At 41.2% G+C, this 23,099-nt stretch overlaps 1 protein-coding gene across 5 annotated transcripts in view; it reads right to left on the bottom strand.

Annotated features, from left to right (window-relative positions):
• LRMDA (leucine rich melanocyte differentiation associated) overlaps positions 1-23,099 on the bottom strand; it is a 1,127,716-nt gene that overhangs the window by 21,423 nt on the left and 1,083,194 nt on the right. For 3 of the 5 annotated variants that reach the window (XR_012159955.1, XR_012159957.1, XR_012159954.1), the window contains exons 9-11: positions 20,941-21,125; positions 3,820-3,970; positions 3,598-3,722 (exon numbers count right to left, since the gene is read on the bottom strand). The gene's annotated coding sequence lies outside the window, so the exon portion shown is untranslated. Of the gene's footprint in view, positions 1-3,597; positions 3,723-3,819; positions 3,971-9,298; positions 9,334-20,940; positions 21,126-23,099 lie in introns of those variants that run through there. The other 2 variants (XR_012159956.1, XR_012159958.1) reach the window with 2 other exon arrangements.

The following is a 23,099-nucleotide window of genomic DNA, read 5'->3' as shown; positions in this document are numbered from 1 at the left end:
AGGGGTTGGAGCAAATGCGTTTGTACCTCAGCGCTTGGCTCTAGACAATGGATCGTGTGGTGTGTGCGGGATGGAAGCTGGAGGCATAAAGGTAGACACAGTGGTTGGTGGGTTTTCCGTATAGTATGGTGTTAATGTGACCGTCACTTATTGGCACCGTGGTGTCTAGGAAGTGGACCTCCCATGCAGATTGGTCCAGGCTGAGGTTGATGGAGGGGTGGAACCTATTGAAATCGTGGTGGAATTCTTCCAGGGTTTCCTTCCCATGGGTCCAGATGATGAAGATGTCATCAATGTAGCATATGTAGAGAAGAGGTGTGAGTAGACGAGAGCTGAGGAAACGTTGTTCCAGATCAGCCATAAAAAATGTTGGCATATTGTGGGGCCATGCAGGTGCCCATAGCGGCGGTACTGGTCTGGAGGTATATATATTGTCACCAAACTTGAAATAATTGTGCGTGAGGATAAAGTCACAGAGCATAGCAACCAGTTGTGCTGTGGCATCATCAGGGATACTGTTCCTGACAGCTTGTAGTCCATCTGTGTGTGGGATGTTTGTGTAGAGAGACTCTACACCCATGGTGGCTGGGATGGTGTTTTCTGGAAGACCTCCAATGCATTGTAGTTTTCTCAGGAAATCAGTGGTGTCACGGAGATAGCTGTGAGTGCTGGCGGTGTAAGATCTGAGTAGAGAGTCCACATATCCGGACAGTCCTTCAGTGAGAGTGCCAATGCCCAAGATGATGGGGCGTCGAGGATTTCCGGGTTTGTGGATCTTGGGTAGTAGATAGAATAACCCTGGTTGGGGCTCTAAAGGTATGTTGATTTGTTCCTGTGTTAGGGTAGGGAGTGTCCTGAGTAGATGGTGCAGTTTCTTAGTGTATTCCTCAGTGGAATCTGAAGAAAGTGGCCTGTAGAATTTGGTATTGGAAAGTTGTCTGGCAGCCTCCTTTTGGTAGTCAGACCTGTTCATGATGACAACAGCACCTCCTTTATCAGCCTCTTTTATTATAATGTCAGGGTTGTTTTTGAGGCGGTGGATGACATTGCGTTCTGCATGACTTAGGTTACGAGGCAAGTGATGTTGTTTTTCCACAATTTCTGCCTGTGCACGTCGGCGGAAGCATCCTATGTATAGGTCCAGACTGTCATTTCAACCCTCAGGAGGAGTCCATGTGGAGTTGTTCTTCTTGTGCTGTTGGTGGGAGGGTATGTGTGTATAACGAATAGAGGTTAGTCCCAGGGTTGAGGATAGGTAGGTAAAACAACACTTAACGGACAATTTATAGTGTTAGGGCCCAATCCTGACTTCAGTATGAGATGCACATGCACAGGGCTTGCAGTGCTTGGCTCTAAGAGTTTCCTAGGAAGGGATCAGTGAAGTTTTCTGAAGTTGTTCTGAGTTAACAATAAGAAAGATCTCATTGAAAGGCTGAAATCAGAGAGAATTAAAGCTGTGATGCTCTAAGAATGATCAAACTTTAGGTTTGTTTTTATGAAATCAAAACTATCTGCCAATCTTGCAAGCCTAGAAAAGCTTTATTTGTAGTTAATGGAGAAATTAACAGGGAGAAAATATCAAGGCATCACACAGGGCAGCACCCTATGCCCCTTTAGTTCCTTGTCAACTGCCTGAGACTCCCTAGCTTATCATTGTGGCCTTAAGAGAAGTTCCATCAGCATGGAGAGACCCTGCAGGCAATTTTTATGTATTGTCTTAACATATAGCAATTTTAATGAATAACTGGTCATGCTAAAAATAGTAGTGTGGCCATGGCAGCATGGACAGTGGCTTGGGCTAGCTGCCTGAGTATGACCCAGGATATTGGGCAGAATTGTATATGGGTGACTAGACTGGCCACACTACTGTTTTTAGGTGCTAGCTTGAGTAGAACTAGCTTGCTTATCTCAACCCAAGCTGGGATTTACACCTCCCAGCTGCTGTATGGAAAAAGGCTATGCCTACACTGCCCTGCCATTTGGACCTCAGAGGTGGGAATAGCAGAGCGCACAAAAGGGTTACGCTGTGACTCCCCTGTATGGATGCTGCGGGTATGAGCTAAAAGGTTCTTCTTTGCACTAACCTAGGCCTGTTTGGAGAGGACTACGCTAACCCAAAGTATGAACCTTTTAGCCCACCTCCACATGGGGAAGTTACAGCACAGCACTTTAGCATGCACTGCCATTACACCCCCGTAGTCTGAACTCTGGGGCATTGTGGATAAGCCCACAGACTTAGACTGCATCAACTTTCCCTGGTTTCCTGCAGCGTTGATAGAGGAACACTGAACATCTCTCCCAGCCTTTACAGATCCCATTCACAGATCCCCAGGCCCACAGGGCTCTATCACGTGTCCAAGGGGTAGGGAGCACAATGCTGCAAGTATAATACCAGTGTACCATCTGCCTCCAGGGTTTGGAATGAGTTTTAGTTTTCCTATTTGAAGGAATGGGAAGAGGAAGTTTCCCTGTGCACTCTCACTGGTAACCAAGGCAGCTGTGCATTACCTTTCCAGCTTCCTTCATTTTTGTATATTTGCGTTTGCAGATTTTCCAGTAATTACTTCAGGTGCCTCTAAAAATAATCTACTACTCCCCATGGCACCATTTTAATAGAGTCATGGGTTTTGTTGTTGTTAAGCTTTGGTCTACCTCACCAACTTAGCAGACAAACTTCAGGCATTTTAGGCTTTTCACCAGGAGCAATGAGTTTGCGAACTGCTGCATGCCAGAGTTGCCATCTCTGGAGAGTGGAGTGCATATTTAGAATGCAAAATCCTATTTCCTATGAACACAGAATGGGAAGACTGGTGGACCTCAATCCTTCCTATGCCCATCTTGTGACAGGATAGAAACTGCTTGTGTAGAATATGAGTCTCTTATCCTAATCAAAGAGACTCCTACTCATTTCAGCAGAGGAAGATAAAAAATACCCAAGGTCCAACAGACATGATGTGGGATAATATTCCAGTTGAGTAAACTGTGTACTTAGTTTAATCATGAGCAAGAATCACAAAAGACATCTAACCCCATGTATACTTTAAGAAATCTTGTGTATCCAGGAATTCTTATTGTCAATGAATCCTACTTGGATTGAACTTTCAATACCTCCTGGGATCAAAAAATATCAAGACAAGATGGGATTTGCTATTTCATAAGACCTTTAGGACTTCTGATGTCCCTAATGGTCTACAAAAGTTGATGATCAAGCCTGATTGAAGTATTTGAAACAAAAGTAGGTATTTGAGTGGGATAACTTGAGTAAATTTCAGTGCAATAAAGGGTCTCTCACAGTTGTAACTTGGTATCTAGCCCAGAAAAGTACTAAAGCTCAAAAGCTGTTATTTTCTGATGATGCCTATTGGGTGTCCTAGTTGTAATGAGTTGTTGGTCTCAATCTAGCTCTTCGTGCACAAGTGTCCACATTACATAATCATCACCAGAGTTAGGGCAGTCTACACTACGGGGCTCAGTCTACCTAAGTTACACAACTCCAGCTATGTGAATAATGTAGCAGGAGTCAACATACCTTAGGTCAACCTTTTGCAGTGTGTACACCATGCTGGGTCGACGGGAGAAACTTTCCCGTTGACTTACCTTATGCTTCTCATTCTGGTGGAGTACCAGAGTCAACGGGGAGAGCGATCAGCAGTCAATTTAGCAGGTTTTCACTAGACCCACTAAATCGAGTCCCGGTGGATCGATCGCCACGTGTCAATCCCCTGGTAAGTGGAGACAAGCCCTTAGCATTAGTTGGTGTGCTTGCTGTTAGTCAGCACAGAGCAGGAAAAGGCTGAATAAATATGGAGATTTCATTACCTTCTTGCATCTATAGGTGAGGCCTCCAAGTCATGGACAGGGCACCTTGATAGGGGAGTTTGAGGAAAATTGCTCCACTGGTACCTGTGCTGTAGCTTTGCTGTGGATACAGAGAAAATTTGTATCCAGGACTGGTGCCCTTTGCAAGCGTCTGAAAAAGAAAATGTGTCTTGTGTAAATGTAAGTAGTGGAAAAAAGTTAAGACTCTATTATCTCTTTCATGATATGTATGGCTTGAAACTTAAGGAAGAGAGAGAGTGAGTGTTCCTTGTAACACCATTGGGCATTCTGTGCTCAGCCCTCCCTCCTGAAATAAAATACAACACTGAGTTGTTCACATTGGTTGTTTGATGTATGCTTCTGCTCTCCCTCATCATTCTAGTATGATTCAACAAACATTAGAGAGAAATTTTTCTGTTTAAATTCTTTACTGCAACAGAAGTAAATATCTTATTTTTATAAAATACATTTCTTAAAGATAAAATACAATTCTACAACACTCTTTCAGATAGATTTTCTATAAGTCAGATAGCCTTGTTCAAATAATGGACTCTGAACATAATCCATCTTGAGCCTTCACAAAGTACAGAACTTGCTCTTATTAAGGTACTCTGTTATGAAGCTCAGTGACTGATACAATGAACAGTTTTTCAGCTGTGCAGTGGTTGCTACTATATGTCTTCTGGTTGAATGAAAAGGCAATTAAGAAGGGAACTACTGAACAAGAGACCAAAATGAAATTATACTACTTTAAAGAGAGAGCATCATTGCAATGGCACTTACACTGTCACTTGATTACAATAAAATAACAAAGTAAAATTAAATGGGACACTGCCTAGGCTGATGGAATCAACCTTTACACTAAGAAGTCCCCTATTTTTATAGCATTTCGTTTGATCTTGCAACATTTATTCACCAAGAAAAAACAAAACCAAACCAACCCCAACAAAAAAAAAACAACTCCTCCATATCCCAAACGCATTACAGTTGCATAAGGGATTAAAAACAAGCTTCTCATCTGGATGACCTGCTCTGGTCTAGAGCTGGGGAAAGTTTTCCAAATTTACATTTCAAATGTTGAAGAAAAAAATGGACAAAAATGTTTTCCATTTTGCTAGCTCTACTCATAATAAACCCCGAAAACCATCTGTGTTCATGTGCACTTCAGAGTCATGCCATGCTGTCCTTTCTGAACAACCAGCCCCCAGGTACAAGTTAGTGGAGAATCAGAGACACATATGGGAAGGTAAAATGAAGACAAAAATAGAGAAAATAAAAACCAAAATGTGACATACCATTCATAATATCTGGGTTTTGTCGCTATGTGTTCATTTCAACTATGTATTGTAACCAGCAGGTCTCCTGAGTCATAGAAAGCTGAGTTTTTCTATAGTTTTTCACAAAGGTGTAGTGAAATAATGCCTAAATGTTGCTCTTGGAGGCCTTGATTCAGCAAGGTACTTAAGCATGGGAGTTGAGTTCAATGGAACTACTCACATGCTGAAGTGTTGATGACTGAATCAAAATCCCAGATCCAAGCACCTGTGAATTTTAAGCTTATCTTCAGCTTGGTTTCTGCCACTTTTAGTCACATTGATTCATTTCTTGGGAAGTCCTATTGGAAGTCCAACTCAAAAGGGGTGGCAGAACTGGAGCCTCTTATTTTAGTCTTCAATTATAGTGAAGTACTGCTCTGAAATTAGGGTGGATTGTCCAATTCCTTCTTTGCCACTTGTCTTAGCATTGTTATTGTCGTGAACCCCCAGTTAGCTTTTCCTTTTCAAAATGGGGGACAGAAAATGATAATTAAGCACAGCCAGGCACAGTGCTTACTACCATGCACAATGCCACTGGGCATTTAATGCTTTATGGCCCAAGTTCTGCCTCCCTTACTCAGGCTGAATAATACTTTAATCCACAAAAATTCCCACTCATCTAAAAAGAATTCTTTGTCAAGTAAATTATTCAATGACAGTAAAAGTGGCAGAACTGCATCCTTTAAAGGCTTATCAACTCCCCCCACCCCTTTTGCTTTAAAAAGCACACCCTTCAATAGAGTCTGCAGTTCTTCATCAGATATCTGTTGATGAAAGTTTCACCATACAGATCCTTAACATGAATTCTTATGGAGCATATTAAAGGCTAATTCATTTATGTCCTTACATAAGCATTTGGGGCCAAATCCTCAGTTGACCTTAGGGCCGGTTTTGTTCAATATCTTCATAAATGATCTGGAGGATGGTGTGGATTGCACTCTCAGCAAATTTGCGGATGATACTAAACTGGGAGGAGTGGTAGATACGCTGGAGGGCAGGGATAGGATACAGAGGGACCTAGACAAATTGGAGGATTGGGCCAAAAGAAATCTGATGAGGTTCAATAAGGATAAGTGCAGGGTCCTGCACTTAGGACGGAAGAACCCAATGCACAGCTACAGACTAGGGACCGAATGGCCAGGCTGAAGTTCTGCGGAAAAGGACCTAGGGGTGACAGTGGACGAGAAGCTGGATATGAGCCAGCAGTGTGCCCTTGTTGCCAAGAAGGCCAATGGCATTTTGGGATGTATAAGTAGGGGCATAGCGAGCCGATCGAGGGATGTGATCGTCCCCCTCTATTCGACATTGGTGAGGCCTCATCTGGAGTACTGTGTCCAGTTTTGGGCCCCACACTACAAGAACGATGTGGATAAATTGGAGAGAGTCCAGCGAAGGGCAACAAAAATGATTAGGGGTCTGGAACACATGACTTATGAGGAGAGGCTGAGGGAACTGGGATTGTTTAGTCTGCAGAAGAGAAGAATGAGAGGGGATTTGATAGCTGCTTTCAACTACCCGAGAGGTAGTTCCAGAGAGGATGGTTCTAGACTATTCTCAGTGGTGGAAGAGGACAGGACAAGGAGTAATGGTCTCAAGTTGCAGTGGGGAAGGTTTAGGTTGGATATTAGGAAAAACTTTTTCACTAGGAGGGTGGTGAAACACTGGAATGCATTGCCTAGGGAGGTGGTGGAATCTCCTTCCTTAGAAGTTTTTAAGGTCAGGCTTGACAAAGCCCTGGCTGGGATGATTTAATTGGGTATGGGTCCTGCTTTTGAGCAGGGGTTTGGACTAGATGACCTCCTGAGGTCCCTTCCAACCCTGATATTCTATGATTCTATGACCTGACTCAACATAGCTACATTGAAACCAATGGAGATATGGCCATTAACATCATCAGAGGCTGTTCTACATTTCACAGCTTATCATAACAGATCACACCTTATTTTTTCTATATTGTTTAAAAGTTATTTTTACTACACAAATAAAAGAAATCTTTATGCAGTAAATGTACCTTTTTATTTCTGAAAGTGGTAGTGAGGGAAAGGGGAGCTGGCATTTTATTTACTTTTATTAACAAAAGGATACATTTAAAATTAGTTTTCTAATTATGTAAGGACATAACACACTGATGTAATGGTTGTTAAAGCTCAGAAATTAAATGGCAAAAGCCAAAACACAACCCAGAGTTTTTAGAGCAATCCTAGAGCTTGGAGAATTCATAAACCAAGTAAACCTTCTGACATAACTATAAAATGTGGTATAAACCCTAGGAAAAAATAGCCATCTTGAAAGGGTAACAGCACTTTTATGAGAATTTCAACTGCACCATGGCAACATCAACCCGTCAAAGCAAATGAAGGGCAGTAAAAGTAAAATTAAAAATGATGAAGGGGACACCAGCTTGCTAACAGCTTTCCAAGCTGTAAAGCTTTCAAATGTTATCTCTTCATTGGTTTGTTCAATCACACATGCCGGCAACCAAGCTTTATCATATTATGTATCTTTCCCATCACTGCAGGCTGCCAGGTTTTGATGGACCTGTGCTTAAAAGAAAATATCCTTTCCCCTTTCCTGCTCCCCCTCCTTCTCTTTAATCCCTTCCCTATTCTTATTGGCTCTTCTATAATGGTGCCAATAGTGTCACCTACCGGCAACAACAAATACAGCAACAAGGACTGAAATTTGCTCAAGAGGCTATTCGCCAGCCTGCCTCTTTCTCCCCAATATGTTCACAAATACTCAAGGATCTATCCTTTTTTGTTTTTCCCCACAACCCGGAAACAGCGGTGGCTGCTATGACATTCTCATAGCCGAGACTACAGGAGCCAAGGAATTCTTTGTTAGTCCCTCCCTGTCTGTACCCTATTAATTGCAGAATGAAATGGCAACCTGTTTTGTAACTATGCTATGCAATTCTATGAAGCATTTTGGGATACAGTTGGTATGAAAGAATTTGCAAATTAAAAGCCTAATCACACAGCTGTTCTATATATGAAACCCCTACTGACTTCAATGGAAATTTCATGCAGGATCAGCCCCTAAATTTTTATTTGATTGTATTATACATGACGGCCTGTATGTTAAGGAGCAGCAAAACTCAGGCTGTTCTTCTGGACCTTTGCTATTGTCATTTCTTTCTTCTTCTCCCCTGCCCTCCCCCCCAATTAGCTACACCATGATTCTTTCACCTCATTTTTGAGTATCTTTATAACCCAAATGGCATTAAATCAGATCCTAACATTAAGCATGTTTTGTTGTTGTGTTGAAGAGATCAAATGCACCAAAACAGAGGCATTGGAGGAAAGAGTTAGTAAATACAAAGCTATTAATGGAAACCTTATTTAATTAAAGCCATATTTTGAAGGACCTTTAATGGAAGGTTTTAGCTTTCAAACAACCAGACTTATTGAAATGTAGATTCTTCTAAAATGTACCTGTGAAAGCGCCCTCTCTTGGGGAAGAAAATCTTTGGTGTCTTTTACACTTCTCGTCTCATTGTAGAAGCTGTACATTACGCATTTGTGGGCGGGGGGGGGGGGGCTTCTGAGAATTTTGTTACAAAAAATGCACTATATGTGATTTGATCTGTTTATTACAATAGCTCTTTTTTGTTTTTACCATTCTTCCAAGCAAACAATATGACTGATCTGCATTACTATACCGCCTCCAGGCTAACCCATAAACCATAATATAAATGGAATTAAATAGCACTGTATATCTAGCACAGTTGCATCAAACCCAAAGTTGTGGGAGAGGGGTTTTTCAGGTGCCAGAGAAAGACACATTGGGAAGCTGGAGGAATGTATAGTCTGATTGAGCATAGCCCTGTAGAGAGGATAACACCTTGAAGAGTTATGGCTGTAGTTCTGCCTCTCGGGGATGCCTCTAAACCTGAGTTTTGCTATAACAGGTTTTGCTTAGCTAAGGCAAGGAAGATGCTTTTCAAGGCAAACCAACAAAAGACGTGTGATTTAGACTTGAAATAGCCTAAATGAGACTCCCCACTTGCAGTAGGAGAGTGTGCCTCCCGCACTGTTCCACTCACTACCTTAAACATTCTCTTTTGCTTACCCTCAGTTGTAGTGACACACAGTTGGGGCCTGCCCCAAAGACCACTGAAGTCATTGCTTTCTAAGACCCATTGAAGTTGATTGCTTTCAATGGGTTTTTCAATCAGGCACGTAAGGAAGTCTGGTCACTGAAGAGGAGAAAGTAAGAGACACATTCAAAATATCAACTTGCCAGGTTGAGGCTACCCTTCTTAGTTGTAAAGGATGTTTTAAATAAGGGTATCTAAGGACCTGGACCTTTTTAATTGTTGCAACTGGTATTAAAGCAAAAGGAAACACACCTGGTAGAATCTACTCCAAGTCTGTTTTGCTATTGACTTCAAATAAGAGTCAAGCTGGCCCATTCTATATAAAATGTCCAAGGGGTCACTGACATTCATATTTTGACATCATGTTCAATACGTCCTGAGGAAGCAATCAGCATATAATTAATTTGGGAGGCGCACTTTATATTCTCATGGTAGGGAGAAATGTACTATGTTTATTTGATATCCGCAGCAAATCTCAGCTCAGCCATTGTCCTTTCTCTGTTATCTATCCAAAATGAAACCATCATGCTTCTAAAATTATGTTATGCATCCTATTTTAATGTGATATCCAATAATATTTTGTGCATTTATCATCAGTCTGTCAACAAGGAGAGGTATTTTACTTATTCTTCCACAATATATTTTGATGATGCAGTGAGACGAATAATCAAGGTGAGCTAAATAAAAATGTATTAATATCAATTTACTCTTTCATTAAAGTGCATTTGGAAGGGGACAGAGCTAGGACCCCCGGTTCCATTTCTGGCTCTATGACTGAATCACTGTGTTACTTTGGGCATGCCACATAACTTCTTTGTGCCTGTCTCTCCATCTGTAAAATAGCCTTTGTAAAGTACTTTGAAATTCTCAGATAAAAGGTGCTGTGTCTATGCAAAGTATTTTGTATTATTATTAACACACATACCCTTGATGTATTATCTAGTGTTCAATTTACGATTTTAAAGTGAGATCCTGGAAAATATCCTTTGACCCAGCATTGAGCTCAATGTACTATAATACACACCCTATGATAAATGCGAGTCAGTTTTTCAGCCAAGCCACAGTTTCAGGGACTGCCTTCATCAGGATTTACAATTATCGCCATTTCCCACTTCATGTATTGGTTTTCCCATCTGTAAAATGGGACTAATGAGACTTTAAAGCACTTTGATGTCTGTGGAGCAAAAACTCAGAATAAATAGGACACATGCTGTGGCAGTACAAACTTCCCCATTCTGCCCTCCTAATATGCCTCAACCTTGACCTAGAGAGGGATCACTATGAGGGGAAGAGAAGAGGACAGTTCATTTTCCATGCCTGTTATGTTCTTGGACTAGTAAATGTGAGACTGCTAGTGCCAGTTGTGGTGATAGCTTCTGCTATCTGTGGACACTTCTCCACCAGATAAGAGCTGTTGGTCAGTACCAACATGGGCTGGATTCAGGGTTGCAACCTATAAGCAAAAGGTTCCAAGTCCCATTACCAACAACTTCATCCTTATGCCCATGGCAATGAGCTATTACTTATCCCTAACAGGGTTTCATAGACTGATTATGACTGATACCTTAGCAGCCTTTAATACCACACTGCAGACCACACACATTTACTATAATGTCTAAAGACTTGAATGTTACTGTCAGCATCTTCGCTTTCTCAGCGATCTCAGTTTACTACTTTAGGAAACTACACAGCTGTTCCTACCACCAATCTATGAGGTGGTCCTCAGGGCTTCATTTTTGTACCAGTTCCTTTCAGCTTCTCTGTTTTACTGCTCTGAGCCATCATTATAGAATATGGTCGGGGCTCTCACTGTGTCACAGATAATAACTGGGTCTATTTGTCCTTTATGTCAGTTTCTGGCAAGGCAGCCTCCATGCTGTCTAGATGCATAAGTGAAACTCAGACTTGGATGTCCAGAAACTGGCTTTGTTTTAATCTAGCTAAAGACTGAATTGCTGTTGCTAGACATTAGGTGAAATATTAAGTTATGTTTAAGGAAGTATTAACTGATGGTTATGTTAGACATTTTAGGATTATTTTGAACCCTTTATATTTCCTAACCAAGCATATTACTGGCCTCAACAGCTCAAAATTTCTCATATCAGAAATGGGACCAAGTGACATTCACTTTCCATGCTGATGAGGAAATCCTTATTTATGCATTAATTTTTAGCAACAGAACTACTGTAAATTACCTGTATGCTGTTCCCCCTAACTCCACAGCTGTATACATTTGCTTTCCAGGAAGAACAGAAAACAGCAGATCGAATTCTTTCAATAATCAATTTTTTCTCACATTACAATGGGTGCAGCATTGGCACCTGTTAAATTATGTACATTTAAATTTTAGTATCATAACAAAACCAGTCTTACTTAATGATTAAGGTCAGCTGCCAGACTACTGCACTGGGCAGCACAGCATGGGGAGGAGGTGACCAGCCCTCTGTGGAGAAAGAAGTGGTTCGGGACTATTTAGAAAAGCTGGATGAGCACAAGTCCATGGGGCCGGATGCGCTGCATCCGAGAGTGCTAAAGGAGTTGGCGGATGTGATTGCAGAGCCATTGGCCATTATCTTTGAAAACTCATGGCAATCCGGGGAAGTCCCGGACGACTGGAAAAAGGCTAATGTAGTGCCCATCTTTAAAAAAGGGAAGAAGGAGGATCCTGGGAACTACAGGCCAGTCAGCCTCACCTCAGTCCCTGGAAAATCATGGAGCAAGTCCTCAAGGAATCAATTCTGAAGCACTTAGAGGAGAGGAAAGTGATCAGGAACAGTCAGCATGGATTCACCAAGGGCAAGTCATGCCTGACTAATCTAATTGCCGTTTATTAAGAGATAACTGGCTCTGTGGATGAGGGGAAAGTGGTGGACATGTTGTTCCTTGACTTTAGCAAAGCTTTTGACACAGTCTCCCACAGTATTCTTGCCAGCAAGTTAAAGAAGTATGGGCCGGATGAATGGACTATAAGGTGGATAGAAAGTTGGCAAGATTGTCGGGCTCAATGGGTAGTGATCAGTGGCTCCATGTCTAGTTGGCAGCAGGTATCAAGTGGAGTGCCCCAAGGGTCGGTCCTCGGGCCGGTTTTGTTCAATATCTTCATAAATGATCTGGAGGATGGTGTGGATTGCACCCTCAGCAAGGTTGCAGAGGACACTAAACTGGAAGGAGAGGTAGATACACTGGAGGGTAGGGATAGGATACAGAGGGCCCTGGACAAATTAGAGGATTGGGCCAAAAGAAATCTGATGAGGTTCAACAAGGACAAGTGCAGAGTCCTGCACTTAGGACGGAAGAATCCCATGCACCGCTACAGACTAGGGACCAAATGGCTCAGCAGCAGTTCTGCAGAAAAGGACCGAGGGGTTACAGTGGATGAGAAGCTGGATACGAGTCAGCAGTGTGCCCTTGTTGCCAAGAAGGCCAATGGCATTTTGGGATGTATATGTAGGGCATTGCCAGCAGATCGAGGGATGTGATAGTTCCCCTCTATTCGACATTGGTGAGGCCTCATCTGGAGTACTGTGTCCAGTTTTGGGCCCCACACTACAAGAAGGATGTGGAAAAATTGGAAAGAGTCCAGCGGAGGGCAACAAAAATGATTAGGGGTCTGAAACACATGACTTATGAGGAGAGGCTGAGGGAACTGGGATTGTTTAGTCTGCAGAAGAGAAGAATGAGAGGGGATTTGATAGCTGCTTTCAACTACCTGAAAGGGGGTTCCAAAGAGGATGGACCTAGACTGTTCACAGTGGTAGCTGATGACAGAACTAGGAGTAATGATCTCAAGTTGCAGTGGTGGAGGTTTAGGTTGGATATTAGGAAAAACTTTTTCACTAGGAGGGTGGTGAAACACTGGAATGCGTTACCTAGGGAGGTGGTGGAATCTCCTTCCTTAGATATTTTTAAGGTCAGGCTTGACAAAGCCCTGGCTGGGATGATTTAGTTGGGGATTGGTCCTGCTTTGAGCAGGGGGTTGGACTATATGACCTCCTCAGGTCCCTTCCAACCCTGATATTCTATGATTAAGGAGTTGGTCAAAAACTCTGATTACTATCCTTATTAATATGTTGCTTGAACTCTCCCATGGGATTTCAGAAGAGCTTTTTTTCTAAATGTAAACACAAATGCTTGGTGGAAAAGCTCAATAATCATGTTTTACATATTCAGGAGTGGTGGCAAGAAAGTAAAATCGAAGTGTCATATTATACACATAAGAGATTTGTTTTTTTTAAGAAAAATTTGACTTTGCTATTAACAATCCTCCCTGCTTTATTTCTCACTCTCCAAAACACAGATATACCCAACTTCCTGTTAAGTATTCTAGGTAATGCAGTCAGGGCCAGCTCCAGGCACCAGCTTTCCAAGCAGGTGCTTGGGGCGGCATTCAGAATGGGGTGGCAGTCCGTGTCCCACGGCAGCAACTCCGCCACTGTTCCGGGGATGGCGGCAATTCAGTGGCGACTGCTTGGGGTGGCAAAATTGGTAGACCCGCCCCTGAATGCAGTTCAATATTTTCTTGTATTAAGAATCATTAAAATTACAATTACCATTGGTGGGTATTTATAACACAGTCTGGGACATTGCAATAAGTAATAAAATAGTTTTTAAAGACAGGCATCTCTTTATTTGGAGGTGTGAGATGCATAGATATTAAAATTTGCCTTAAAATATGTTTTAACAGCTTCTGTCTATCTCTGCCCATTAACTGTCTGGAACAATCACCCTTATCATATTCCAAACCTTAGCTTCCTCTAGGATTTAAAGGTAATGCAAGTCAATAGGCCCAACCCAAGGTGAGACATCTTGTTTGGAAAGCATTAATTTAAACGAAAGCAAAAATACACAATTCCAAGGAATTTTCCAACTGTTAGTTTCTCAAACCAAAGACTCAGATGATTTACTCATGGAAGAGATTTCCATCTTTTTAAGTCTAGCTAAGAACCTCCCCTGCCAGGGTATCAGACAAGAATAACTGCCCCCTTTCCTTTGCAGAGTGCCCTGTTGTCACCTATATGTCAATTAAGAATTAGAGGAGAGGACAAACAAAATGCAGATTTAAACCAGTCTGGAATAACTTGATGGTGACCCAAGAACCTAAAAGATCCACAAGTCAAACTTCATGATATTTGAAGAAGCCTATATCTGTGTGTGTGTGACATACCAGGGTACAATCCAGACTAATGAGTAGCTGTGTCACCCCTGCCATGTAACCTGGGGTGCCTTTTACACAGGCTTACTACTGTTGTCTCCAACGAGGACTGGTCACAAACAACCTCCAGCATGTAAGTCACTCCCAACTCTGTGTGTGTGTGTGTGTGTGTACGCGCGCACGCTACAGCCAGCCATCCAACCACACCTTGGCTCTTATCAACTTTAAAAATTACCACAGGGTGACCCCAGCACACTCCCAGTCCCAGATTTTCCCCCAGATATGTGTACTGTACTGGCCTGCCCTCTCCTGGATAGTTAACATATCCTGAGTCTGTTATTACTTTAAGGGAATAATATGCACACAGCTTGTTACCTCAAATGGAGTTACCCAGACACTTCACTGGATTAGATAAAACATTAAAATAAATATAACAACTACAAAGAAATAGATTTAAGTGAGTACAAATAATGAGGCATCAAAATCAGAAGTGGTTACAAGAAAATTAAAGATAACATGCTTACTGGTGCCTAACTTAAACAGTATTAGATTCAAAGCAAATTTCTCTCACCACATGCTTTCAGCAATATTACTGACCAAACTCTTTAGCTCAGGTCCCCTCCCTCAGAGTCCAATGGCTGCTTCCTTTGTCACTTCAGATGCAATGAATGCAATGGGCAGGGGGAGTGCGGGAGAGAGAGGTGTTTCTTGGGTCATCTGCCCCTTTTTTAAATAGTCCTGTCCCCGCTTTGAGAAGCATTCCCAGCTGGGAGCAAGGTGACAGCAGTCTGAGTGGAAGGAAACTCCACAGTTTCTTTGCTAAGATACAGATTTTGGCCCTGCCCCCTTTCCTGCCAAAGAACGGGCACTTAGCAGGTAAGGCTCCATCAGCCTTGTTTACACCTGGCTGAGGCATCAGCTTGCCCTTTGTCTCCAAGGAACTCGCCAGACTTATTTGGAAAGCATATTTTTAGTCATGATTTCAGTTTATGTTTATAACTTCACACATAATGCTCCTAGTGCATTTTGCCATGATATTATAGATCAGCAAATTATGAGTTTTCAAAATGATACCTCACAAGACATGCCTTGACAAATACTATTACAACAGTGTGTAGGGTGTGAACACAGGGGTATATTCTGTCAGAATATATAAAATCTTACACCTTAACTGAGAAATTGTACATTTGTTTGCCTGGTGAATCAGATATAAATTTCTTTATGTGAATGATCTGTCTTCTTCCTCTAATGTTATGTCTCATCACCTTGATCAATCGGTCCATCAGCCCTCACAGAGAGAGCGTCAATCACAACACATCATTCATATTGTTCTAGCCAGTCCTTCAGCTACACACTGGCCAGGCTGTCAATAGCACCGGACACCCAATCGGCGTAGCACACCACAGCCCAGAACCCATAAGCCATAAAAGATGTGAAGTGAACAGTATTCAATATGAGCAAAGAATGTATGGATATATATCTACTGGATATAGATGACTATAAGGGATTTTGTTTGTTTACTTTGTAAATTATTCTTGCATTCTAGAAGTGATAAAGAATTTATAGGGCACTAGAAGGAAATAAGGAATGTTAAAAAATATTATCACCTAACCAAGGTATAGCTTTGGAATATTAAGAGAAATTGCTTAAGAAGGGGAATCCAACAGATAATCAGGGCTAATAATGAAATACAGTCCATGAAATGAATCAAATCCTCTGACAAAAAGAAACATTGAAGAAATTTATTCTATACTAACATCATCTGCTGAATATTTACAAAAGCAGCAGAGAAACAGAGAAGGCATAAAGCTGAGACACATTTGGCCAATAGGAATTAGTGGGTTTCTGAGCTCACTGGAGGCATAACACTGTACATAACACTGAGATTACTATGTGGGAACCCAGAGTTTTCTAAGCCCCCTCTGGATAGCGTCTTCCCTTGTTCCGGTCACAGGAATAAGAGTTTTCTTAGAATTGACCGGACACCCAGCCCAGCCATGTGACAAAGACACTCTCCACATTCTGGGGTTAACAGGAAAAGAAGTGGTGACATTTCAGTTCAAAGATTGTGTTTCTTCTTCTATTCTTTAATATAAATAACTGATGATTACCTTGCTAAGTTGACACTCTCCAGTGAGACCTCAGGTAACCATATTTTAGATTTTAACTAATGCTATATGCATGCCTTTCTTTAGAAGTCCAAACAAATTGGCCTAAGAGAGATTGGAATCATAACTTGAAGCAACTGCTTTTGATATGCTAAACTCGTCCCTTCTGGACCAATCCATTTCAATAGCAGGGACCACACTCTTAACAGTGCCTTTAAGTCAAGTACATCCTTACTCCTTGGAGAAATACTAAACAGTTGATAAATGTGTTAGGTCCCAAAGAACTGATTATCATAAGTAAATGTAACATGAAATCTTAATACTCTGAAATGCTTCTTGGTGTAACTGCTGAGCTTCAACCATAGTATTTGACAACTGCTCGAAAGACTGTATTGGTGTGTCAAGTACATACCTAGAACATTGATTTTTTCTGCACTTGAGTGGTAAACTGCTGACTGTATAGTGATGTGGTTCTGGGTGAATTAATAAATTGTTGATTGGATAAGAATAACCACATGTGCTGATCTAAGAAATACTATTAAAGTTAAAAGTTGACCTGAAAAAAAAAACCCACTAGCATTAATTTAGAAAGCTAATACAGTACTCCCTGGACTCAATTTGATGAGCGTTATAGCCAGGAATGGAATCTAGTAGAATAACCCCTTTTTATTGTTAAATCTAGTTCATTAGATTTCAGCTTTAAAATCTAACTGGTGACTTGGCAAATTCACAAATTTGACCCCCTTTCATACTTACAGAGGACAAGAATTGGGATTTAGAATTGTAAAGTTGTCTCAAATTTTAAGTATGCTAACTCCATCCCGCTTGAAGAATATATGATTAGCATTCATATATATTCTTATTTCCATTCCTGTTTATGGTATGACTCTATATACAAGTTACATATATTTATGCTTTGTATTTTCTAATGGTAAAATTTGATTAGAATAGAATATCAGGGTTGGAAGGGACCTCAGGAGGTCATCTAGTCCAACCCCCTGCTCAAAAGCAGGACCCATACCCAATTAAATCATCCCAGCCAGGGCTTTGTCAAGCCTGACCTTAAAAACTTCTAAGGAAGGAGATTCCACCACCTCCCTAGGCAACGCATTCCAGTGTTTCACCACCCTCCTAGTGAAAAAGTTTTTCCTAATATCCAACCTAAACCTCCCCCACTGCAACTTGAGACCATTACTCCTTGTCCTGTCCTCTTCCACCACTGAGAATAGTCTAGAACCATCCTCTCTGGAACTACCTCTCAGGTAGTTGAAAGCAGCTATCAAATCCCCCCTCATTCTTCTCTTCTGCAGACTAAACAATCCCAGTTCCCTCAGCCTCTCCTCATAACTCATGTTTTCCAGACCCCTAATCATTTTTGTTGCCCTTAGCTGGACTCTCTACAATTTATCCACATCCTTCTTGTAGTGTGGGGCCCAAAACTGGACAGTACTCCAGATGAGGCCTCACCAATGTCGAATAGAGGGGGACGATCACATCCCTCGATCGGCTCGCTATGCCCCTACTTATACATCCCAAAATGCCATTGGCCTTCTTGGCAACAAGGGCACACTGCTGGCTCATATCAAGCTTCTCGTCCACTGTCACCCCTAGGTCCTTTTCCGCAGAACTGCTGCCTAGCCATTCGGTCCCTAGTCTGTAGCTGTGCATTGGGTTCTTCCGTCCTAAGTGCAGGACCCTGCACTTATCCTTATTGAACCTCATCAGATTTCTTTTGGCCCAATCCTCCAATTTGCCTAGGTCCCTCTGTATCCTATCCCTGCCCTCCAGCGTATCTACCACTCCTCCCAGTTTAGTATCATCCGCAAATTTGCTGAGAGTGCAATCCACACCATCCTCCAGATCATTTATGAAGATATTGAACAAAACCGGCCCCAGGACCGACCCCTGGGGCACTCCACTTGACACCGGCTGCCAACTAGACATGGAGCCATTGATCACTACCCGTTGAGCCCGACAATCTAGCCAACTTTCTACCCACCTTATAGTGCATTCATCCAGCCCATACTTCCCTAACTTGCTGACAAGTTAATATTTTAAATATTAAACCAAAAAATCTGGCTCCTACATACTAATTTTCATTGCCTAAAGGGGTCATTTTTAAACTGGTATTTGGGACTCACTTGTGAATCTCAGGGAACCAATAGCAGACCTGTTTTTTCTCCTGTGCACATATGTTAGTGACAAATGCTGGAAAGTGGAGTTAGTAGTGACATTTTCTATACTTCAGATGTCTGCCATGAGTGAAACTAACTAACACAATCCTAGAGATGGACATATGCACTCATATAGCATCTCATTTAAATTAATGTGTTTCCACACAGGAGCAAGGGTCCACACCACAGGATCCTGATAGAGGGTAGGAGATTAGTTAGCTTCATTCCCAACACTGACATGGGGTATTCCTCACTGTAAGTACAGGCAATATTGCTGGAACCAATAATATTTCTAAAACCACAATTAATATTTTAAGTGTGGCCACTCTACTCCTTAAATCAGATTTCACTCCACTGTTCTAGTGATCAATGGCCCAATTCCATGCCATACCAGAGTAAATCTGCAGTAACAGAAGACAGAAATCTGTTCCAGATCATTTGTGTCAGACCCCCAAAGCTTAGGAAATGAGATCTCAGGGATGAAGTTTCCTCTCATAGTGCTTTTAGGAATAAGGTTCAAAGATTTCCTTTCAATCAATCCCACTGAGCTTGATTTCATTTTCTTATGTTTTTATTGTATAGCACCTTGAGATGTTCATCTGATAAAGTGCCCTATAAATGGGAATTTTTATTGCTATTGTCATTGCACTTCTTGGGTCCTAAACTATATGTTATTGTCACATCAGTGTTTTAGACTGGCTGGTTTCTTGTTGTTGAGGTAAGATTGATCAGTTCTGTTATTCTTCTCAGTGAGAACAATATATTTTGTAATTATTATAGAAATCTTTTGCAGAGCTCTACATTTGGACTGTGTGCCTAAGCACAGAGTTATGCCTCTTCACACACAAGTCTGTGTTTCAGACTGGGGAAAATTATATCCTAGAGATAAATAGTAACAGAATGCAACTTCACTCAAGGCCAACTTTTTTTTAAATTCAATAAGCAGCCCACAATGAAAATTCCACCTGGTCTACAAAATTACTAAATGTATTTTTCTTAGACAAGCAGATCAAAAGTGTTTGATGAGATGCGCAATCAACACAAACTATCACCAGGCACAATCAAAATGGATTTCGACTTAAATGATAAATAAGGAGCTCGACAGAAGTGTTTTAAAAATCTTTATACACTAAGTGGGATGGGTTTTAGATTTTTTTTAACGCCCTTTATCCCCACATTTCCTGTACTTTATTCATCATGGTATCACTTGGTTAACTCTTTAAGCTGTTTCTTGAAAAAACAAGGGGCGAAACTGATTATTGGTATCTCTCAATGAGTCCAAATTTGACTTTGTTACACCAGCACAACTCCATGATAGCTGTGGAAAACATGGACAAATTTGGCCCACTGTGAGCCACATTCAGTTAAATTCAACCTGAAAGAGGTGGGTAAATGTCATGGCAGTTTATGGGTCAAATTTAATAGGGATGTAAATAGTGTGGTAAAATACATGTCAAGTGCATACTGCTCAGAGAAGTAGTGTGAGGGACAAAGTAGTTTAACTTATCCAGCCATTTATGCCAGTGCTGAGTCTCACCTCATGGCAAAGAGTTGTATTTTAGTTATACTAAGATAAATCCACAGTATTTCCATCTAAATCAAACCAGTAACTCAAGATTTATACCAAGATAACAGAGTAGAATCCCAGATAGAATTGCCTGGGGATTTTCTGACAAAAACAGATTTTCATCAGAAAATGTCCATTAGTCAAAACCAAAATGTTTTGTGGACACATATCGGTTTTGATGAAATTCCAACAAAAACCAAGCAGATTTCAGCCAGAAACCTGCCTGTTTTCCTATCAGCTTATCTAGTGGGCTCCCGGTGACCCCAGAGCTCCCAGGGTCTGCAGCTCTATGGCAGCTCCCCAAACATGTGGGCTGAGACTGAGGATGGAAGGGCTTCCAGGGTTTGGGAGTCTAGAGCAGGCCCGCCATGCAGAGTATCCCCATGGTCACAGACCTCATGGTTTCCAGGTTCAGTGGAGGATGGGAGCCTCAGAGCTTGGGTTCAGGCTCAATTTCATTTTGAAATTTTCTGGAGGGGAAAAAGTGTGTCAAATATTTCAAAATGTACTTTTTTTCAGTGGGAAAGTGTACTTTTTTCAGTGGGAAATTAAAAAAAAATAAAAATTGATTTTTCATTCAGAAATGAAACAGGATTTTTTTCAGCATTTCCAATGGAAATTCTAATGTTTGATGAGATCAAATTCCAAATGATCTCTGCCCAGTTGACAGACAGATACACTTTCATTACTTTTTTATTCTTGTACCTCTACTGGCTCTGAAATGCCATGGTGGATGGAGCAGATTCCTTTCTGGTTCATGCACAGTGGATAGTATTTCGAAATCAGTTCTAAATTCAGACTGGGCTTGATTCTCAGTTGTTAGCCTCTCTTGATATTGACATCAGTGGAGCTGATTCTGAGGTCCCAGGTTCCAGGTTGAGCTTGTGGTGCTGGTCAATTGAAAAAAAAATCTTTTTTTTACTTGCAAACTGAGCACATTTGATATTAAAGTCATCTGGAGACAAATACAAAGCCTTCCTTTCAGAGCTGCTTTCCAGAGCATTGCCGTATGCTCCTCCTAGAGTGAGTAGGTGAGTTATAGCAGAAGGAATTCCAAGAACTGACCTGCAGAACAAATACAGGTTAAAAAAAGCATTTGACTTTTCATCACAGTTCTAGCATTTATTTCCTGCTGGAAGATGGAGCAGCACCAAGAGGAACACACATTTACTAAGAACGGCCATAGTGGGTCAGACCAAAGGTCCGTCTAGCTCAGTATCCTGCCTTCCAACGGTGACCAATGCCAGATTCTTCAGAGGGAATGAACAGAACAGGCAATCATCAAGTGATCCATCCCATCGCCCATTCCCAGCTTCCGGCAAACAGAGGCTAGAGACACCATCCCTGTCTACTAAATTTCCAACTAAATTTAATAGGAAACTTGGGATTTCCAGACCCTGCTTCAGGCCCCAGATATGTACAAAGAGCAAATAGGGTACGATTTCACTTTTCAGCCATCAATGCTGCATAATGGAAGTATAACCAATCTTAATTCCTTTCTCTGCACCTGTGATGGGATTCTTTGTCCTTCAGAGGCACTTATTTTGTTTAGTGGGGACTCTTGTTCTGCTCATTACATACACTCCTGCATGTCTCAGAATGGCAATTACGTCCAACTGGAAAACAAGCAGGTTTGTTTTCTTCATCAGAGCATTTTTTGTCAGGGATCTCGAGCATGGGATAAGCACCTGATCTTAGAAACCTCTCCCACGATGACACTTACACCACACAAGGTGTCCACAAAATTATGTATAACTCCAGTGAAGCCCAGTACTAATTATTTCACAATGGGTCTTCAGTATGCAAATATTTCAATGACTGCAGAACTTTTTACATTGTATCAGACCATTCAGCCATCATGCACATTATCCTGCTCATGCTAGTGACTTGATTCTTCAAAGAAAGGAATGAAAACCTGTAATACTTCAACAATGCAATGCTTTACATGCTAGGGAAAGGAAAGGTGGATGGCTCTGCGCTGAATTGTCTTATTTCACACTGAAGTACATTGAACCACCACCACCAATAAGGGAACCATGAGGGTCGGAATACAATTTCCAAGAGATATGGCAAATTAATTTTCAAAAGTAGCTAATATGACCTGGATGCCTTCAGATTTCAGCACTCTCCTTTAAGAAGCTAAATATCTATTTAAAAAATCCAACATGCAAGAGTTGTAACTTCCAATATATTCCACGCAATTCAATATAAGTATCAATTTATAATAGGCATTACATTTGTTGTTTGACATCTCAGCATACGGTAATACTGAAACTCAGTAATCTGAACCTAACCATGTTTCTACTTTTCCCTCATCTTCATCCTCCAACCTAGATATTATAGAAATTGTTGGCATTAACAAAACCCATATTAATATACTGCTGTTGTGCCCGATGGACACTAGATCCAATATATAAAAGTGTAACATGCTTGCTAACTAGCAAGAAGAAACTAGTAAAAATTACAGAAACATAACTGGAGGGTAGAAAGTGTTCAACAGCAGAGAATAAATAGGACCAGAGAAGAAAGTCCTTATTAACAGAGAATGCTAACTTGAGAAAGATACAAATGCCTTGTCCATTTAAGTACATGTTTTACTCACACTTTAGTTTGTAGATTACAAATAATATTATAAATAACCATGCAACAGTCACTGACTGCCCTATAGAGCATGTGGTAGCCAGTCTTGTATGCACACTATAATCCCATTAACATTTCCTTCTCTTCTAAGATTATCATTAGTATAGCAGTGCTGGACAACCCTTTTCTGGTCCATTAATTTAGCAGCATTTTCAATTGCTTGCACTGTCCCTTTCTATGGCATTACTAATGGATAGGCTTGGCACAATTTGTTTTATTTTTTT

This window comes from Lepidochelys kempii, chromosome 7, assembly GCF_965140265.1.
Source record: "Lepidochelys kempii isolate rLepKem1 chromosome 7, rLepKem1.hap2, whole genome shotgun sequence".
NCBI lineage: Eukaryota > Metazoa > Chordata > Testudines > Cheloniidae > Lepidochelys > Lepidochelys kempii.
The sequence above is the reverse complement of the archived record's forward strand: the minus strand, read 5'-3'. Positions and strand labels throughout refer to the sequence as shown.